The sequence below is a fragment of the Schistocerca serialis genome, chromosome 12 (genome assembly GCF_023864345.2).
Source record: "Schistocerca serialis cubense isolate TAMUIC-IGC-003099 chromosome 12, iqSchSeri2.2, whole genome shotgun sequence".
In the NCBI taxonomy this organism is placed as follows: Eukaryota; Metazoa; Arthropoda; class Insecta; order Orthoptera; family Acrididae; genus Schistocerca; species Schistocerca serialis.
In genome coordinates this window covers 107088365-107103584 of record NC_064649.1, presented here as the reverse complement: position 1 = coordinate 107103584, position 15220 = coordinate 107088365, and the positions used below count along the sequence as shown (strand labels likewise).

Sequence of the window (15220 nt, the reverse complement as noted above, 5' to 3'; positions counted from 1 at the left end):
AATAGGGAGGCTATGTGAATGCAGTGATTACAAAACCGAGTCAATTTAACAAGGAATTTGCTGGTTGTTGTTGTTATGCTTTGATGCAGCTGTCCATGCTACTCTACCCTGTGCAAACTTCTTCATCTCCCAGTACTTACTGCAACCTACATCCTTCTGAATCTGCTTAGTGTATTCATCTCTTGGCCTCCCTCTACGACTTTTACCCTCCACGCTTCTCTCCAATACTGAATTGGTGATCCCTTGATGCCTCAGAACATGACCTACCAACCGATCCCTTCTTCTAGTCAAGTTGTGCCACAAACTCCTCTTCTCACCAATTCTATTCAATACCTCCTCATTAGTTATGTGATCTACCCACCTTATCTTCAGCATTCTTCTGTAGCACCACATTTCGAAAGCTTCTATTCTCTTCTTGTCTAAACTGTTTATCGTCCATGTTTCACTTCCATACATGGCTATACTCCATACAAATAGTTTCAGAAACGACTTCCTGACACTTAAATCAATACTCGATGTTAACAGATTTCTCTTCTTCAGAAACGCTTTCCTTGCCATTGCCAGCCTACATTTTATATCCTCTCTGCTTAGCCCATCGTCAGTTATTTTGCATCCCGAATGACAAAACTCATTTACTACTGTAAGTGTCTCATTTCCCAATTTAATACACTCAGCATCACCTCATTTAATTCGGCTACGTTCCATTATCCTCGTTTTGCTTTTGTTGATGTTCATCTTATATCCACCTTTCAAGACACTGTCCATTCCGCTCAACTGCTCTTCCAGGTCCTTTGCTGACTCCAACAGAATTACAATGTCATCATCAAACCTCAAAGTTTTTATTTCATCTCCATGGATTTCAGTTCATACTCAAAATTTTTCTTTTGTTTTATTTACTGCTTGCTCAATATACAGATTGAATAACATTGGGGATAGGCTACAACCCTGTCTCACTCAGTTCCCAATCACTTCTTCCTTTTCATGGCCCTCATTTCTTATAACTGCCATCTGGTTTCTGTAGAAACTGTAAATAGCCTTTCGCTCCCTGTATTTTACCCCTGCCAGCTCCATAAGGTGAAAGAGAGTATTCCAGTCAACATTGTCAAATGCCTTCTCTAAATGTACAATTGCTAGAAACGTAGGTTTGTCTTTTCTTAATCTATCTTCTAAGATACGTCGTAGGGTCAGTATTGCCTCGCGTGTCCCAACACTTCTACGGAATCCAGACTGATCTTGCCCGAGGTCTTCTACCAGTTTTTCCACTCGTCTGTCAAGAAACTGTATTAGTATTTTACAGCCGCGACTTATTAAACTGATAGTTCGGTAATTTTCACACCTGTCAATACGTGCATTCTTTCTGTCTTATACACCTTGCTCACCAGATGGAAGAGTTTTCCCATGACTGGTTCTCCCAAGGCTGCCAGTAGTTCCAATGGAATGTTGTCTACTCCGAGGGCCTTGTTTCGACTTAGGTCAATTTTCTGGTATGAACCTACTTATTAGTATGATATTGGTACTGCACCCCATCTGGTATGGATCCACGCACTAATTAGGTTGGTAAGGTTGTCACGAAATTGTTGTATTCCCTCCTGAGGGAAGCTCGCCTGCTGCTGCTGTAACTGGTTTCTGATATCCAGGCTACTGGCAATGGGATGAAGACGATGTCTGAGCTGGACCCACACGTGTTGTATTGGGGACGTATCTGGGAATCTTGCTGGCCACAGGAGTGTATCTCGGCACTGTGCAAGACAGGTCATAGAGACACATGCCATGTGTGGATGGCAATAAGCCTGTCGAAGAGTCCCCCCACAACAGCGACAGACGACGATGCATGGTGTCCATGAGGTAATTATTGTACCACCAGAGTTCCCTCAATCACAAACAGCTGTGACCTCAAGTCATACCAGATGTCTCCACACACAGTGCTGGCGGCTGTGGCCGAGCGGTTCTAGGCGCTTCAGCCTAGAACCACGCTGCTGCTACAGTCGCAGGTTCGAATCCTGCCTCGGGAATGGATGTGTGTGATGTCATTAGGTTATACTAAAATGTAAGCTTTCACGGCCGGAAATATCATGTCCATTATAATTATCCGGGCTGTTATGCCGTGGTCGGTTGATGAATTCTGAGGTGATTCCCAACGTTTCGTCTCCGACTGCGGGAGACATCTTCAAGGGGGTCCGTAGCTTGATGGAAGGTCCAACACACACACTGGCTCGCTACTGACTGCCGCTAAATTCCGTGTCCGCGCGCTCCCGCGCCGCGGCGTGACGTCACGTGTTATGGAAACGTCAGTGCAATTGGCCGCTGTCCGTCGCCGTCGATCGCCGTTGCCATCACCCAGTAGTGGACGAGTGGTACACATCTTCTTTAACTCCGGCATCCTTATACCGTTTAATTTGACGCCCTCCTCCTTTCGGTTGAAATTATTTGGGTGTTTAGCGATTTCAGTTGCCTCCCTGTAGAGCCTTTCGTAGTATCCGCTCGTGGCCGCTAGTACTTGCGTCTCCTCGAAACGAATATTGTGGTTCCCTGGCTGGAAAGCATGCTCCGCAACAGCTGATCGTTCCGTTTCTCCTCTTCTACAATTTCCCTTGTGCTCTTCCAAACGTTTAGAAACAGTTCTTTTGGTGGTACCCACATAAACATCACCACAGCTGCATGGGATCCTATACACTCCAGATTTTTCCAATGGTTTGCGAGCGTCCTTGGCAGACCTAAGGTATTCCTGTATCTTCCTGGTGGGCTTGTAAATTACGGTAATATTCCGCTTCGTCAAGATCCTCCCTATTCTTTCCGTTACATTTTTAACAAACGCCAGGAAAACCTTAGATTTTAAAGAAGATGTGTACCACTCGTCCACTACTGGGTGATGGCAACGGCGATCGACGGCGACGGACAGTGGCCAATTGCACTGACGTTTTCAAAACACGTGACGTCACGCCGCGGCGCGGGGGCGCGCAGACACGGAATTTAGCGGCAGTCAGTAGCGAGCCAGTGTGTGTGTTGGACCTTCCATCAAGCTACGGACCCCCTTGAAGATGTCTCCCGCAGTCGGAGACGAAACGTTGGGAATCACCTCAGAACTCATCAACCGACCACGGCATAACAGCCCCGATAATTATAATGGACATGTCATTAGGTTAGTTAGGTTTAAGTAGTTCTAAGTCTAGTGGACTGATGACCACAGATGTTAAGTCCCATAGTGCTTCGAGCCATTTGAGCCATTTGAGCCATTTGAACCATTTGAAGTAGCACAGCCACTGTGTATCTCTTTTCACGTCGTCATAATAGTCGCTGACGATGGTCATTTGAGGTAGAGCAGAACCGCAGTTCGCCCTTGACACAATGCTACTGGATTCATTAGCATTCTATGTTTCCTGGGCACAGCACCATTTCAAAGAGACCCATTCGTGTTGGGGAGTTAATAGCAGCATACCTGTGGGGGCAGTAATTCCCTTGACCATTCACGCTGATCTAGCAGCAATGGTGCAGGATGACACAGAATGTTGCAGTGACTCCATAACTTCTTCTGGAATGACAGGCAGATATGTGAAGGGATTACCATGCACTGTGTATAGTATGTCGATCCTCCCTTGCAGCGACCATGCATCGTCGACCAGAACTTTGACGATGTCCCAGTGCAGTCAGCATCGGAGCACTGCGCCACAAAATCTAAATATTGCTCGATTCAACCAGCTTCATCAAATTGGGAATTAATTATATATGGTGTTCCTTAAGGTTCCATCTTGGATCCATCGCTTTTTCTTGTGTACGTTAATGACATCTCGTCTGTTGCATTGCCAGATGATACAAATATTGCAGTAAGTACCAAGTAAAGTACAGATTTAGAAATGGCCAATAATCAAATTTTTACTGACATTAACAAATAGTTTAAAGCTAATTCACTGTAAATAAACTTTGAAAAGACCCACTTGTGCAGTGCAGAACGTGTAAGAGATTTCCTTCGAGCATGTGTAAAACATATTGAGGCATGCAGATCAAAGAGGTTGACAGTGTTAAATTTCTGGGATTACAAGTCAGTAATAAATTCACTTGAGATGGGCTTACACAGAACTGCTAAAGTGCCTGAACAAGACTACATTTGCAGTGAGAATGTCAGACGAAGGAGATATCAATACAAAAACCTTGCATACTTTGCTTACTTTCATTGTATTATACCATATGGGATCATTTTCTGGGTAACTTGTGAAACCGATCAAAAGTTTTTAGAGCGTAACATCACGTAATAAGACTCATTTGTGGTGTAGATTGAAGAACATCATGTAGAAAACTGCTCAGGAAACTTTATATTCTTCTCAGTATATTTATTCTTGAATGAAATTTTTTGCAAGTAATATATGTCTGTTTCCAACCAGCAGTTCAGTACATACTATCAGTACTAGGAATAATAACCATCACATATAAAGATCTAAAATCACTTACCTTGGTCCGAAAAGAGGTCCAATATTCAAGAACATACATATTTAATGAATTACCAGAAACCATTAAAAATTTGGTTTCAGATAAAGCACAGTTTAAACAGAGTTTGAAAGCCTTATTGATAGGCAATTCCTGCTACTGTATAGATAAATAACATGAACTGTTAGACTAATTTAAGTAAAAATGTCTGTTAGATTTCAGTTTTAACAGGACTTAGACACAACAGCCAAAATTAAGTATTTTGTGTATGATAAATTTATTAAAAGTCCGAAGCTATGTCTCATTCTGACTGTATTAATTCTGTAAATATTAGCAGTTCCAGTTTACTGTAAATAATTCACATATTTTGACAGTCGCCTGACAAATGATGAGGATGGTGAGTATTATATGCAAATGTTTTATGTTGTACTTTCTGACTTGTTCCACGTCCACGACAAACATTCATTTCTGGGTCTGTAGGATGAAAACTGAATCTAGTCTAACAATCAGTGCACCATAGAAAGCAATTCAAGGCGACAATGAAAAATATGTTTCTCGTCACGAAAAGAAAACTCATGTTGTACGACGGGCAGAGATTATGCACTGTCGCAGTGTTCACCGTTGTTATCTATGACATTGCTGTATACAAATTATGCAATTAATAAGTACTTTGAACTCACGCCGTCTCGAAAAAATATGGTATTTGTGGTAAAATAATATGAAAATGGAGTCTCTTATTGTTTGTTAGCTTCGTAAAATGGAGGTAAGAAGTTTGGCAATCATGACGCCCTTTTGCTTGTGATTGTTCAAGGTATCAGTTACTTTAAACTGTTCCACATATAAAACTTCCTGGCAGATTAAAACTGTGTGCCCGACCGAGACTCGAACTCGGGACCTTTGCCTTTCGCGGGCAAGTGCTCTACCACTGAGCTATCGAAGCACAACTCACGCCCGGTACTCACAGCTTTACTTCTGCCAGTACCTCTTCTCCTACCTTCCAAACTTTACAGAAGCTCTCCTGCTCTCTGCGAAAGGCAAAGGTCCCGAGTTCGAGTCTCGGTCGGGCACACAGTTTTAATCTGCCAGGAAGTTTCGTATCAGCGCACACTCCGCTGCAGAGTGAAAATCACATTCTGGAAACATCCCCCAGGCTGTGGCTAAGCCATGTCTCCGTAATATCCTTTCTGTCAGGAGTGCTAGTTCCGCAGGTTCACAGGAGAGCTTCTGTAAAGTTTGGAAGGTAGGAGAAGAGGTACTGGCAGAAGTAAAGCTGTGAGTACCGGGCGTGAGTTGTGCTTCGGTAGCTCAGTGGTAGAGCACTTGCCCGCGAAAGGCAACGGTCCCGAGTTCGAGTCTCGGTCGGGCACACAGTTTTAATCTGCCAGGAAGTTTCTTATCAGAGCACACTCCGCTGCAGAGTGAAAATCTCATTCTGTTCCACATATAGTCTGTTTTAGCGCAAAATCGATTTGCAGTGCCAGAAGCTTGTTAAAAACTGTTTCTATCGATGCCCCATTCATCTCTGTACGATTTGTAAGAGTTGAGAAAAGGGGATGTTAAATTGAGAAATAATGTATGTGTTGATAAAGGACATGGAGAGGATCGAAGGCCGTGCGATGAGTATCATGACGGGTTAATTTACCAATCGCGAGGGCGTTACGGAGATACGTATCTAACCTCAGTGACACGTGCAGTAAAATGGGTGTCTTGGAAATGTTGACTGATAACATACTGGGGGCGTACCTTCAAGACACGTCAGACATCACAATACCTATGCGATCTGAAGCTTTCCCGCCGTGTATGATGGTTCCAAGTTTTTCGGGGGTACTGCCGGATGTAATCGTCACGGTCAATGATATTTCGGCGAAGAACCGTTCCGCCATCATCAGGTGGTACTGATGGAATGAGGGATCTGCGGTGCGCTCCCGATATATACACTGAAGCGCCGAAGAAACTGGTACAGGCATGCGAATTCAAATACAGAGATACGTAAACAGGCAGAATTCACTGCTGCGGTCGACAACGCCTGTATAAGACAAGAAGTGTCTGGCGCAGTTGTCAGGTTGCTTACTGCTGCTGCAGTGGCAGGTTATCAAGATCTGAACGTAATGTACGAGGGCAGTTCAATAAGTAATGCAACACATTTTTTTTCTGAAACAGGGGTTGTTTTATTCAGCATTGAAATACACCAGGTTATTCCCCAATCTTTTAGCTACACAACACTATTTTTCAACGTAATCTCCATTCAATGCTACGGCCTTACGGCACCTTGAAATGAGGGCCTGTATGCCTGCACGGTACCATTCCACTGGTCGATGTCGGAGCCAACGTCGTACTGCATCAATAACTTCTTCATCATCCGCGTAGTGCCTCCCACGGATTGCGTCCTTCATTGGGCCAAACATATGGAAATCCGACGGTGCGAGATCGGGGCTGTAGGGTGCATGGGGAAGAATAGTCCACTGAAGTTTTGTGAGCTCCTCTCGGGTGCGAAGACTTGTGTGAGGTCTTGCGTTGTCATGAAGAAGGAGAAGTTCGTTCAGATTTTTGTGCCTACGAACACGCTGAAGTCGATTCTTCAATTTTTGAAGAGTAGCACAATACAGTTCAGAGTTGATCGTTTGACCATGGGGAAGGACATCGAACAGAATAACCCCTTCAGCGTCCCAGAAGACTGTAACCATGACTTTACCGGCTGAGGGTATGGCTTTAAACTTTTTCTTGGTAGGGGAGTGGGTGTGGCGCCACTCCATTGATTGCCGTTTTGTTTCAGGTTCGAAGTGATGAACCCATGTTTCATCGCCTGTAACAATCTTTGACAAGAAATTGTCGCCCTCAGCCACATGACGAGCGAGCAATTCCTCACAGATGGTTCTCCTTTGCTCTTTATGGTGTCCGGTTAGACAACGAGGGACCCAGCGGGAACAAACCTTTGAATATCCCAACTGGTGAACAATTGTGACAGCACTACCAACAGAGATGTCAAGTTGAGCACTGAGTTGTTTGATGGTGATCCGTCGATCATCTCGAACCAGTGTGTTCGCACGCTCCGCCATTGCAGGAGTCACAGCTGTGCACGGCCGGCCCGCACGCGGGAGATCAGACAGTCTTGCTTGACCTTGCGGCGATGATGACACACGCTTTGCCCAACGACTCACCGTGCTTTTGTCCACTGCCAGATCACCGTAGACATTCTGCAAGCGCCTATGAATATCTGAGATGCCCTGGTTTTCCGCCAAAAGAAACTCGATCACTGCCCGTTGTTTGCAATGCACATCCGTTACAGACGCCATTTTAACAGCTCCGTACAGCGCTGCCACCTGTCGGAAGTCAATGAAACTATACGAGACGAAGCGGGAATGTTTGAAAATATTCCACAAGAAATTTCCGGTTTTTCAACCAAAATTGGCCGAGAAAAAAAATGTGTTGCATTACTTATTGAACTGCCCTCGTATACAGTCGGCGTACGAGCAATGGGACACAGCATCTCCGAGGTAGCGATGAAATGAGGATTTTCCCATACGCCCATTTCACGAGTGTACCGTGAGTATTAAGAACCCGGCAAAACATCAAATCTCCGACATAGCTGCGGCCGGAAAAACATCCTGCAAGAACGGCACCAACGACGGCTGAAGAGAATCGTTCAGCGTGACAGAAGTGCAACCCTTTCCGTAAATTGGTGCAGATTTCAGTGCTGGGCCATCAACAAGTGTCAGCGTGCAAGCCATTCAAGGAAACGTCATCGATACGGGCTTTCTGAGCAGAAGGCCCTCTGGTGTACCCTTTCTGACTGCACGACACAAAGCTTTACGCCTCACCTGGGCCTGTCAACATCGGCATTGGACTATAGGTAACTGGAAACTTTTTGCCTGGTCGGACGAGTCTCGTTTCAAATTGTATCGAGCAGATGGACGTGTACGGGTATGGAGACAACCTCAGGAATGCGTGGACCCTGTATGTCAGCAGGGGACTGTTCAAACTGGTGGAGACTCTGTAATGATGTGGGGAGTGTGCAGTTGGAGTGATTTGGGACCCCTGATACGTCTAGATACGACTCTGACAGGTGACATGTACGTAAACATCTTGTATGATCACCTGGTCCATGAACACTCTGCTGAGTTTAAACACTTCCGCTGGCCACCAGACATGAACATTATTGAGCCCATATGGTATGTCTTGCACAGTGCTACTCAGAAGAGATCTACAGCTCCTAGTACTGATTTAAGGACAGTCCTGCAGGATTCATGGTGTCAGTTCCTTCCAGCACTACTTCAGGCATTAGTCGAGTATGTGTCACGTCGTGTTGCGGCACTTTTGCGTGCTCGATGCTAGGCAAGTGAACCAGTTTTTTTATACATTCCTGGGGGGGTAGAGTTTTCATGTCAGAGGCGACTTAAAGTTGTGATCTGCGAAAAGCTTCACTTTATTTGAAGAGTCTATCCGCCGCATTACTAGCCATTGGATTATGTCCATTATAATTATCCGGGCTGTTATGCCGTGGTCGGTTGATGAATTCTGAGGTGATTCCCAACGTTTCGTCTCCGACTGCGGGAGACATCTTCAAGGGGGTCCGTAGCTTGATGGAAGGTCCAACACACACACTGGCTCGCTACTGACTGCCGCTAAATTCCGTGTCTGCGCGCCCCCGCGCCGCGGCGTGACGTCACGTGTTTTGAAAACGTCAGTGCAATTGGCCGCTGTCCGTCGCCGTCGATCGCCGTTGCCATCACCCAGTAGTGGACGAGTGGTACACATCTTCTTTAACACCGGCATCCATATACCGTTTAATTTGACGCCCTCCTCCTTTCGGTTGAAATTATTTGGGTGTTTAGCGATTTCGATTGCCTCCCTGTAGAGCCTTTCGTAGTATCCGCTCGTGGCCGCTAGTACTTGCGTCTCCTCGAAACGAATATTGTGGTTCCCTGGCTGGAGAGCATGCTCCGCAACAGCTGATCGTTCCGTTTCTCCTCTTCTACAATTTCCCTTGTGCTCTTCCAAACGTTTAGAAACAGTTCTTTTGGTGGTACCCACATAAACATCACCACAGCTGTATGGGATCCTATACACTCCAGATTTTTCCAATGGTTTGCGAGCGTCCTTGGCAGACCTAAGGTATTCCTGTATCTTCCTGGTGGGCTTGTAAATTACGGTAATATTCCGCTTCGTCAAGATCCTCCCTATTCTTTCCGTTACATTTTTAACAAACGGCAGGAAAACCTTAGATTTTAAAGAAGATGTGTACCACTCGTCCACTACTGGGTGATGGCAACGGCGATCGACGGCGACGGACAGCGGCCAATTGCACTGACGTTTTCAAAACACGTGACGTCACGCCGCGGCGCGGGGGCGCGCGGACACGGAATTTAGCGGCAGTCAGTAGCGAGCCAGTGGGTGTGTTGGACCTTCCATCAAGCTACGGACCCCCTTGAAGATGTCTCCCGCAGTCGGAGACGAAACGTTGGGAATCACCTCAGAATTCATCAACCGACCACGGCATAACAGCCCGGATAATTATAATGGACATGATATTTCCGGCCGTGAAAGTTTACATTTTTGCCATTGGATTGACTCAACACTTCACTTCACCGCCCGTGACGACAGAAAAGCTGGAAACCGCCGCCCACTGAGGCTCTGCCCCCCTGCCAGCCGTCTCCCCCTCCCCTCCTGGAGCCATAAGCGTCTCCTTCCCCCCCCCCCCCCTTCCCCCCTTTCCACTTCCACTTCCGCCGAGCAAGGTATGGAGCCCTTGAGGTAAGAAATGTGGACCCGCAGGTACATATACAGGGAGCTTCACCACAGGCTCCCTCATTCCGTCAGGACCACCTGATGATGGTGCAACGGTTGTTCTCCGAAACAACGTGGATCTGCGACGATTGCATCCGGCAGTACCTCGGAAGCAACACTTGTTTATATTAAAAATGAAGAAATTCCTCCAGCTGTATTTAAGGTGTCTAGTTTATGTTGGCAAAATAAAATCGACACCTTATATAAAGATGGAGGAATTACTTCATTTTTAATATAAATTTATACCAGCTGACGTCCTCCATTTCAACTATGGATGTACGAAGACAATACTTGTTTCGTTGTACTTCTCGCGAAACGACTGTAGTGATGAAGTCAGAGGAATTCAGGTGCCTACAGAGACTCAGCGAAATTGGCTCTTCCCCTGACCTACGAAAAGGGTAAATCATCGTGAGTGCAGAAGCACCCGTTACCACACACTGGAAGGTGGCCTGTGGAGCGTAAGCGCCAATGAGTGAGAGCCATAGATTGCAAATTGGAAAAAAAAATCGATGGTTTCCTGAGAAGGACTTCGCCAATGCAAAGCTGAAGTTATTGACGTAAAAACTGTTGGAAAACACAGGTGATGTACAGACGTTGTAAAGAGCGGCGTTCTATTGCTCATCGCACTGCGAAGTCCCGACCGCGACATGTGAGGGAATCAGCGCCCCCAAGGGAAGGGGTGGGTTCAGTGGCGTCCTCTATGCCTCACTCTGTGGACTTTCCGTATCGATTGTGAGCGGAGGTGTGTCTGAAATGTTTTCCTCGGCCACTCATAAGAAAACTTCGTGATTTCGACCCTAGCTGTCGCGGTTCTGACCTCCATTGCGGAGGCGTCAAGAGGAGCGGTCAAATGTGGGTTAGAGATAGGACTGTCGATATTTTTAAAAAATGTCGGGAAATAGATGTATCGTTATTTAAAAGAAAATCGCTGCAAGGCCTCGATACAACAAAGACGGATATCGATATATCGACGTTTCTGCTTGTAAAAATTTTGGCTGCACATTATAAATATCCTGCGGTTTAGAGTTGTACGAGGTGTATTCAAAAAGTAAGGTGACTTTGAATTTTAATGAAAAAAATATTTATTTATTCATCAATGCTCATGTTGTCCCCTGCAATGAAATCCCCCTCAGATACAATATACTTGTGCCAACGCTTCTTCCAATCCTTGAAGCACTTCTCATAAGAACTTTTTGGTACAGCCTCGAGTATTTTCAATGTTGCAATTTTTATTTCCTTAATTGTTGAAAATCTTCGTGCTTTCTTAGGTCTCTTCGGTTTTGGGAACAGGAAAAAGTCACAGGGGGCCAAAATCTACATCTATATCTACATCCATACTCCGCAAGCCACCTGACGGTGTGTGGCGGAGGGTACATTGAGTACCTCTATCGGTTCTCCCTTCTATTCCAGTCTCGTATTGTTCGTGGAAAGGAGGATTGTCGGTATGCTTCTGTGTGGGCTCTAATCTCTCTGATTTTATCCTCATGGTCTCTTCGCGAGATATACGTATGAAGGAGCAATATACTGCTTCACTCTTCGGTGAAGGTATGTTCTCGAAACTTTAACAAAAGCCCGTACCGAGCTACTGGGGTCTCTCCTGCAGAGTCTTCCACTGGAGTTTATCTATCATCTCCGTAACGCTTTCACGATTACTAAATGATCCTATAACGAAGCGCGCTGCTCTCCGTTGGATCTTCTCTATCTCTTCTATCAACCCTATCTGGTACGGATCCCACACTGGTGAGCAGTATTCAAGCAGTAGGCGAACAAGCGTACTGTAACCTACTTCCTTTGTTTCCGGATTGCATTTCCTTAGGATTCTTCCAATGAATCTCAGTCTGGCATCTGCTTTACCGACGATCAACTTTATATGATAATTCCATTTTAAATCACTCCTAATGCGTACTCCCAGATAATTTATGGAATTAACTGCTTCCACTTGCTGACCTGCTATATTGTAGCTAAATGATATGGGATCTTTCTTTCTATGTATTCGCAGCACATTACACTTGTCTACATTGAGATTCAGTTGTCATTCCCTACAGCATGCGTCAATTCGTTGCAGATCCTTCTGCATTTCAGTACAATTTTCCATTGTTACAACCTCACGATATACTACAGAATCATCCGCAAAAAGCCTCAGTGAACTTCCGATGTTATCCACAACGTCATTTATATATATATTGTGAATAGCAACGGTCCTACGACACTCCCCTGCGGCACACCTGACATCACTTTTACTTCGGAAAACTTCTCTCCATTGAGAATGACATGCTGCGTTCTGTAATCTAGGAACTCTTCAGTCCAATCACACAATTGGTCTGATAGTCCATATGCTCTTACTTTGTTCGTTAAACGATTGTGGGGAACTGTATCGAACGCCTTGCGGAAGTCAAGAAACACGGCATCTACCTGTGAACCCGTGTCTATGGCACTCTGAGTCTCGTGGACGAATAGCGCGAGCTGGGTTTCACACGATCGTCTTTTTCGAAAGCCATGCTGATTCCTACAGAGTAGATTTCTAGTCTCCAGAAAAGTCATCATACTCGAGCATAATACGTGTTCCAAAATTCTGCAACTGATAAACGTTAGAGATATAGGTCTATAGTTCTGCACATCTGTTCGACGTCCCTTCTTGAAAACGGGGATGACCTGTGCCCTTTTCCAATCCTTTTGAACGCTACGATCTTCTAGAGACCTACGGTACACCGCTGCAAGAAGGGGGGCAAGTTCCTTCACGTACTCTGTGTAAAATCAAACTGGTATCCCATCAGGTCCAGCGGCCTCTCCTCTTTTGAGCGATTTTAATTGCTTCTCTCTCCCTCTGTCGTCTATTTCGATATTTACCCTTTTGTCATCTGTGCGATATTCTAGAGAAGGAACTACAGTGCAGTCTTCCTCTGTGAAACAGCTTTGGAAAAAGACATTTAGTATTTCGGTCTTTAGTCTGTCATCCTCTGTTTCAGTACCACGTTTCTGAAGTTGCGTTCCGTTATGGAAGTCTTGACTCTGCAATTTGTTTACTGTAACGTACTTATTTGTTGTTTTCATTTCTGTCAGACGTCTATGTGGTATCTTGCCTGCTCTCACTATTCATCACCTTTACTTGCGGCGGTAATGTAGTATGACAACTGCCAAGACTACAGAAAGAGAACAAACTCTTCAGTGACCGGACGGACAGTTCATAATGTTGTGATAAAAAAAAAGAATAAATAGCATGAGGGAGTTCTGAGTATGACTTGGCAGCCCAACACCATAACCACATACCCGCGACGCCGTTGGTGTTTTAGGCTACTCTTTACGGCACTTCTTTTTCTTGGACCATTCACTCCTTTCTATTTTGCTTTCTTTCACCTTCCTATTTTCGTGCTTGATCTGCATTCAGTCTTTGACGGGCTACCCACTCGGGGATCTTACCACTAAATCTGAGCAGGTCGCGATGGGGAGTTTGCTTTGTCAGTAACAACCTACAGGATGGAAGAGGAAGAGAGAATGAAGAGTAGGGGAGGGATGTGATGACAAAAATGATGTCTATCGAATGAGGAAAAGCCCAAGGATACCAAAGCCTTTGGCACCATCAGCAGCAATGAAGTCTTTGCCATGTACCTAACTGACATGGTGTATAAAATACAAAAACGTCGTTGCCTCGATATAAGGGTCTGACATTTATGTATTACAGTAAACGCAAAGCATATAAATGTTTCACAAAAAGAACGAACTGTTTTCTGCAGTTTCATAAAGATTTGCAGATGTTTCAGATGTAATAATAAAACAAGATTCCGTGGTAACTACATAAATACGAGGATTGGAACTCTAATAGTGACAACTACTTATTTACAGCCCGTAACTGTTTATTTACTACCCAGTTTTTGTTTGAGGGGATATCTCGGTGTAAAGTAATATTAACATCGACATAAAATTAATGTTAGTTAAGAAATGAGATACAGCAGGATGTCGGTTGCAACGGGAAGTTTAGAACAGAGCAGGAATATATTTGCGATTTCAATTAACTGGAGCGTGTTTATTTGCTATCTGAGGTGTTGTGAATGGTTCACACTTGTAGCTGTTGCCACTTCTAAGGCCGCTATTACACTATCATACTTCACTGACAAAGAAATATGATCAAATATTCGTCTTTGACAAAGATATTTGAAGTGGCGCTAAAAATAGGTATTATTACAATGTCATCTTATTCTCGTGAAAGTTCAAGGTGGACCGGAAACAACAACTTGTTGTTATGAGCTGCAGTTGCTTGTACCACAATTGCATTGTGTGTGCGTTTGGAAGACAAGCGGCGAAAAACAAGGGGCTTAGGTCGAGACAGTAAAAGCATTCTGCAAAATTTGTTACGAGAGCTGCGAGTGGAGGACATCAAGTCGTAATATACGACTATAAATAACTTACTAACGGATGAGAGTGCATTTCAGTATTTGCTCTATAAAGTGGCTTCTCATGCTGCAAAGTATAATACTCACTTGACAGATGCTATATTTGCAGAAGGCAGGCTCAACGTAACACTGCAATTTCTTGTTACAGGAGAGAGCTACTCTAGTTTACAAGACAGCGCTCGAATACCACAGTGCACATTAACCAAATTAATTCCAGAAACATCTGAAGCAATTTATAAAGCTGGGAAGTGGGAATATGTAAGGGTAAATAAATATTTAGTACACTAACGGGCCGGCCGGAGTGGTCGAGCGGTTCTAGGCGCTACAGTCTGGGACAGCGCGGCAGCTATGGTCGCAGGTTAGAATCCTTCCTCGGGCATGGATGTGTGTGATCTCCTTAGGTTAGTTAGGTTTAAGTAGTTCTAAGTTCTAGGGGACTGACGAACTCAGAAGTTAAGTCCCGTAGTGCTCAGAGCCATTTGAACCATTTTTTACACTAATGGTGGCAATAAGAACTATTTGTATTTTTGAATAACTTAATTAATAGAATTAGTCTTCCAACAACTAGAAAATTAATAAAAAGTGCGAAAAAGCATTTTGACCACACTTCTAACCGTTGCTTCTCAGTA

At 44.6% G+C, this 15220-nt stretch overlaps 1 protein-coding gene and 1 non-coding gene across 2 annotated transcripts in view; both read right to left on the bottom strand.

Moving 5' to 3' along the window:
- LOC126428294 (synaptic vesicle glycoprotein 2A-like) overlaps positions 1-15220 on the bottom strand; it is a 195613-nt gene that overhangs the window by 95280 nt on the left and 85113 nt on the right. The gene's annotated exons all lie outside the window — the stretch shown is intronic.
- Positions 5287-5360, bottom strand: Trnas-cga (transfer RNA serine (anticodon CGA)). Its single transcript has one exon. It is a non-coding gene; the product is annotated as a tRNA-Ser (tRNA).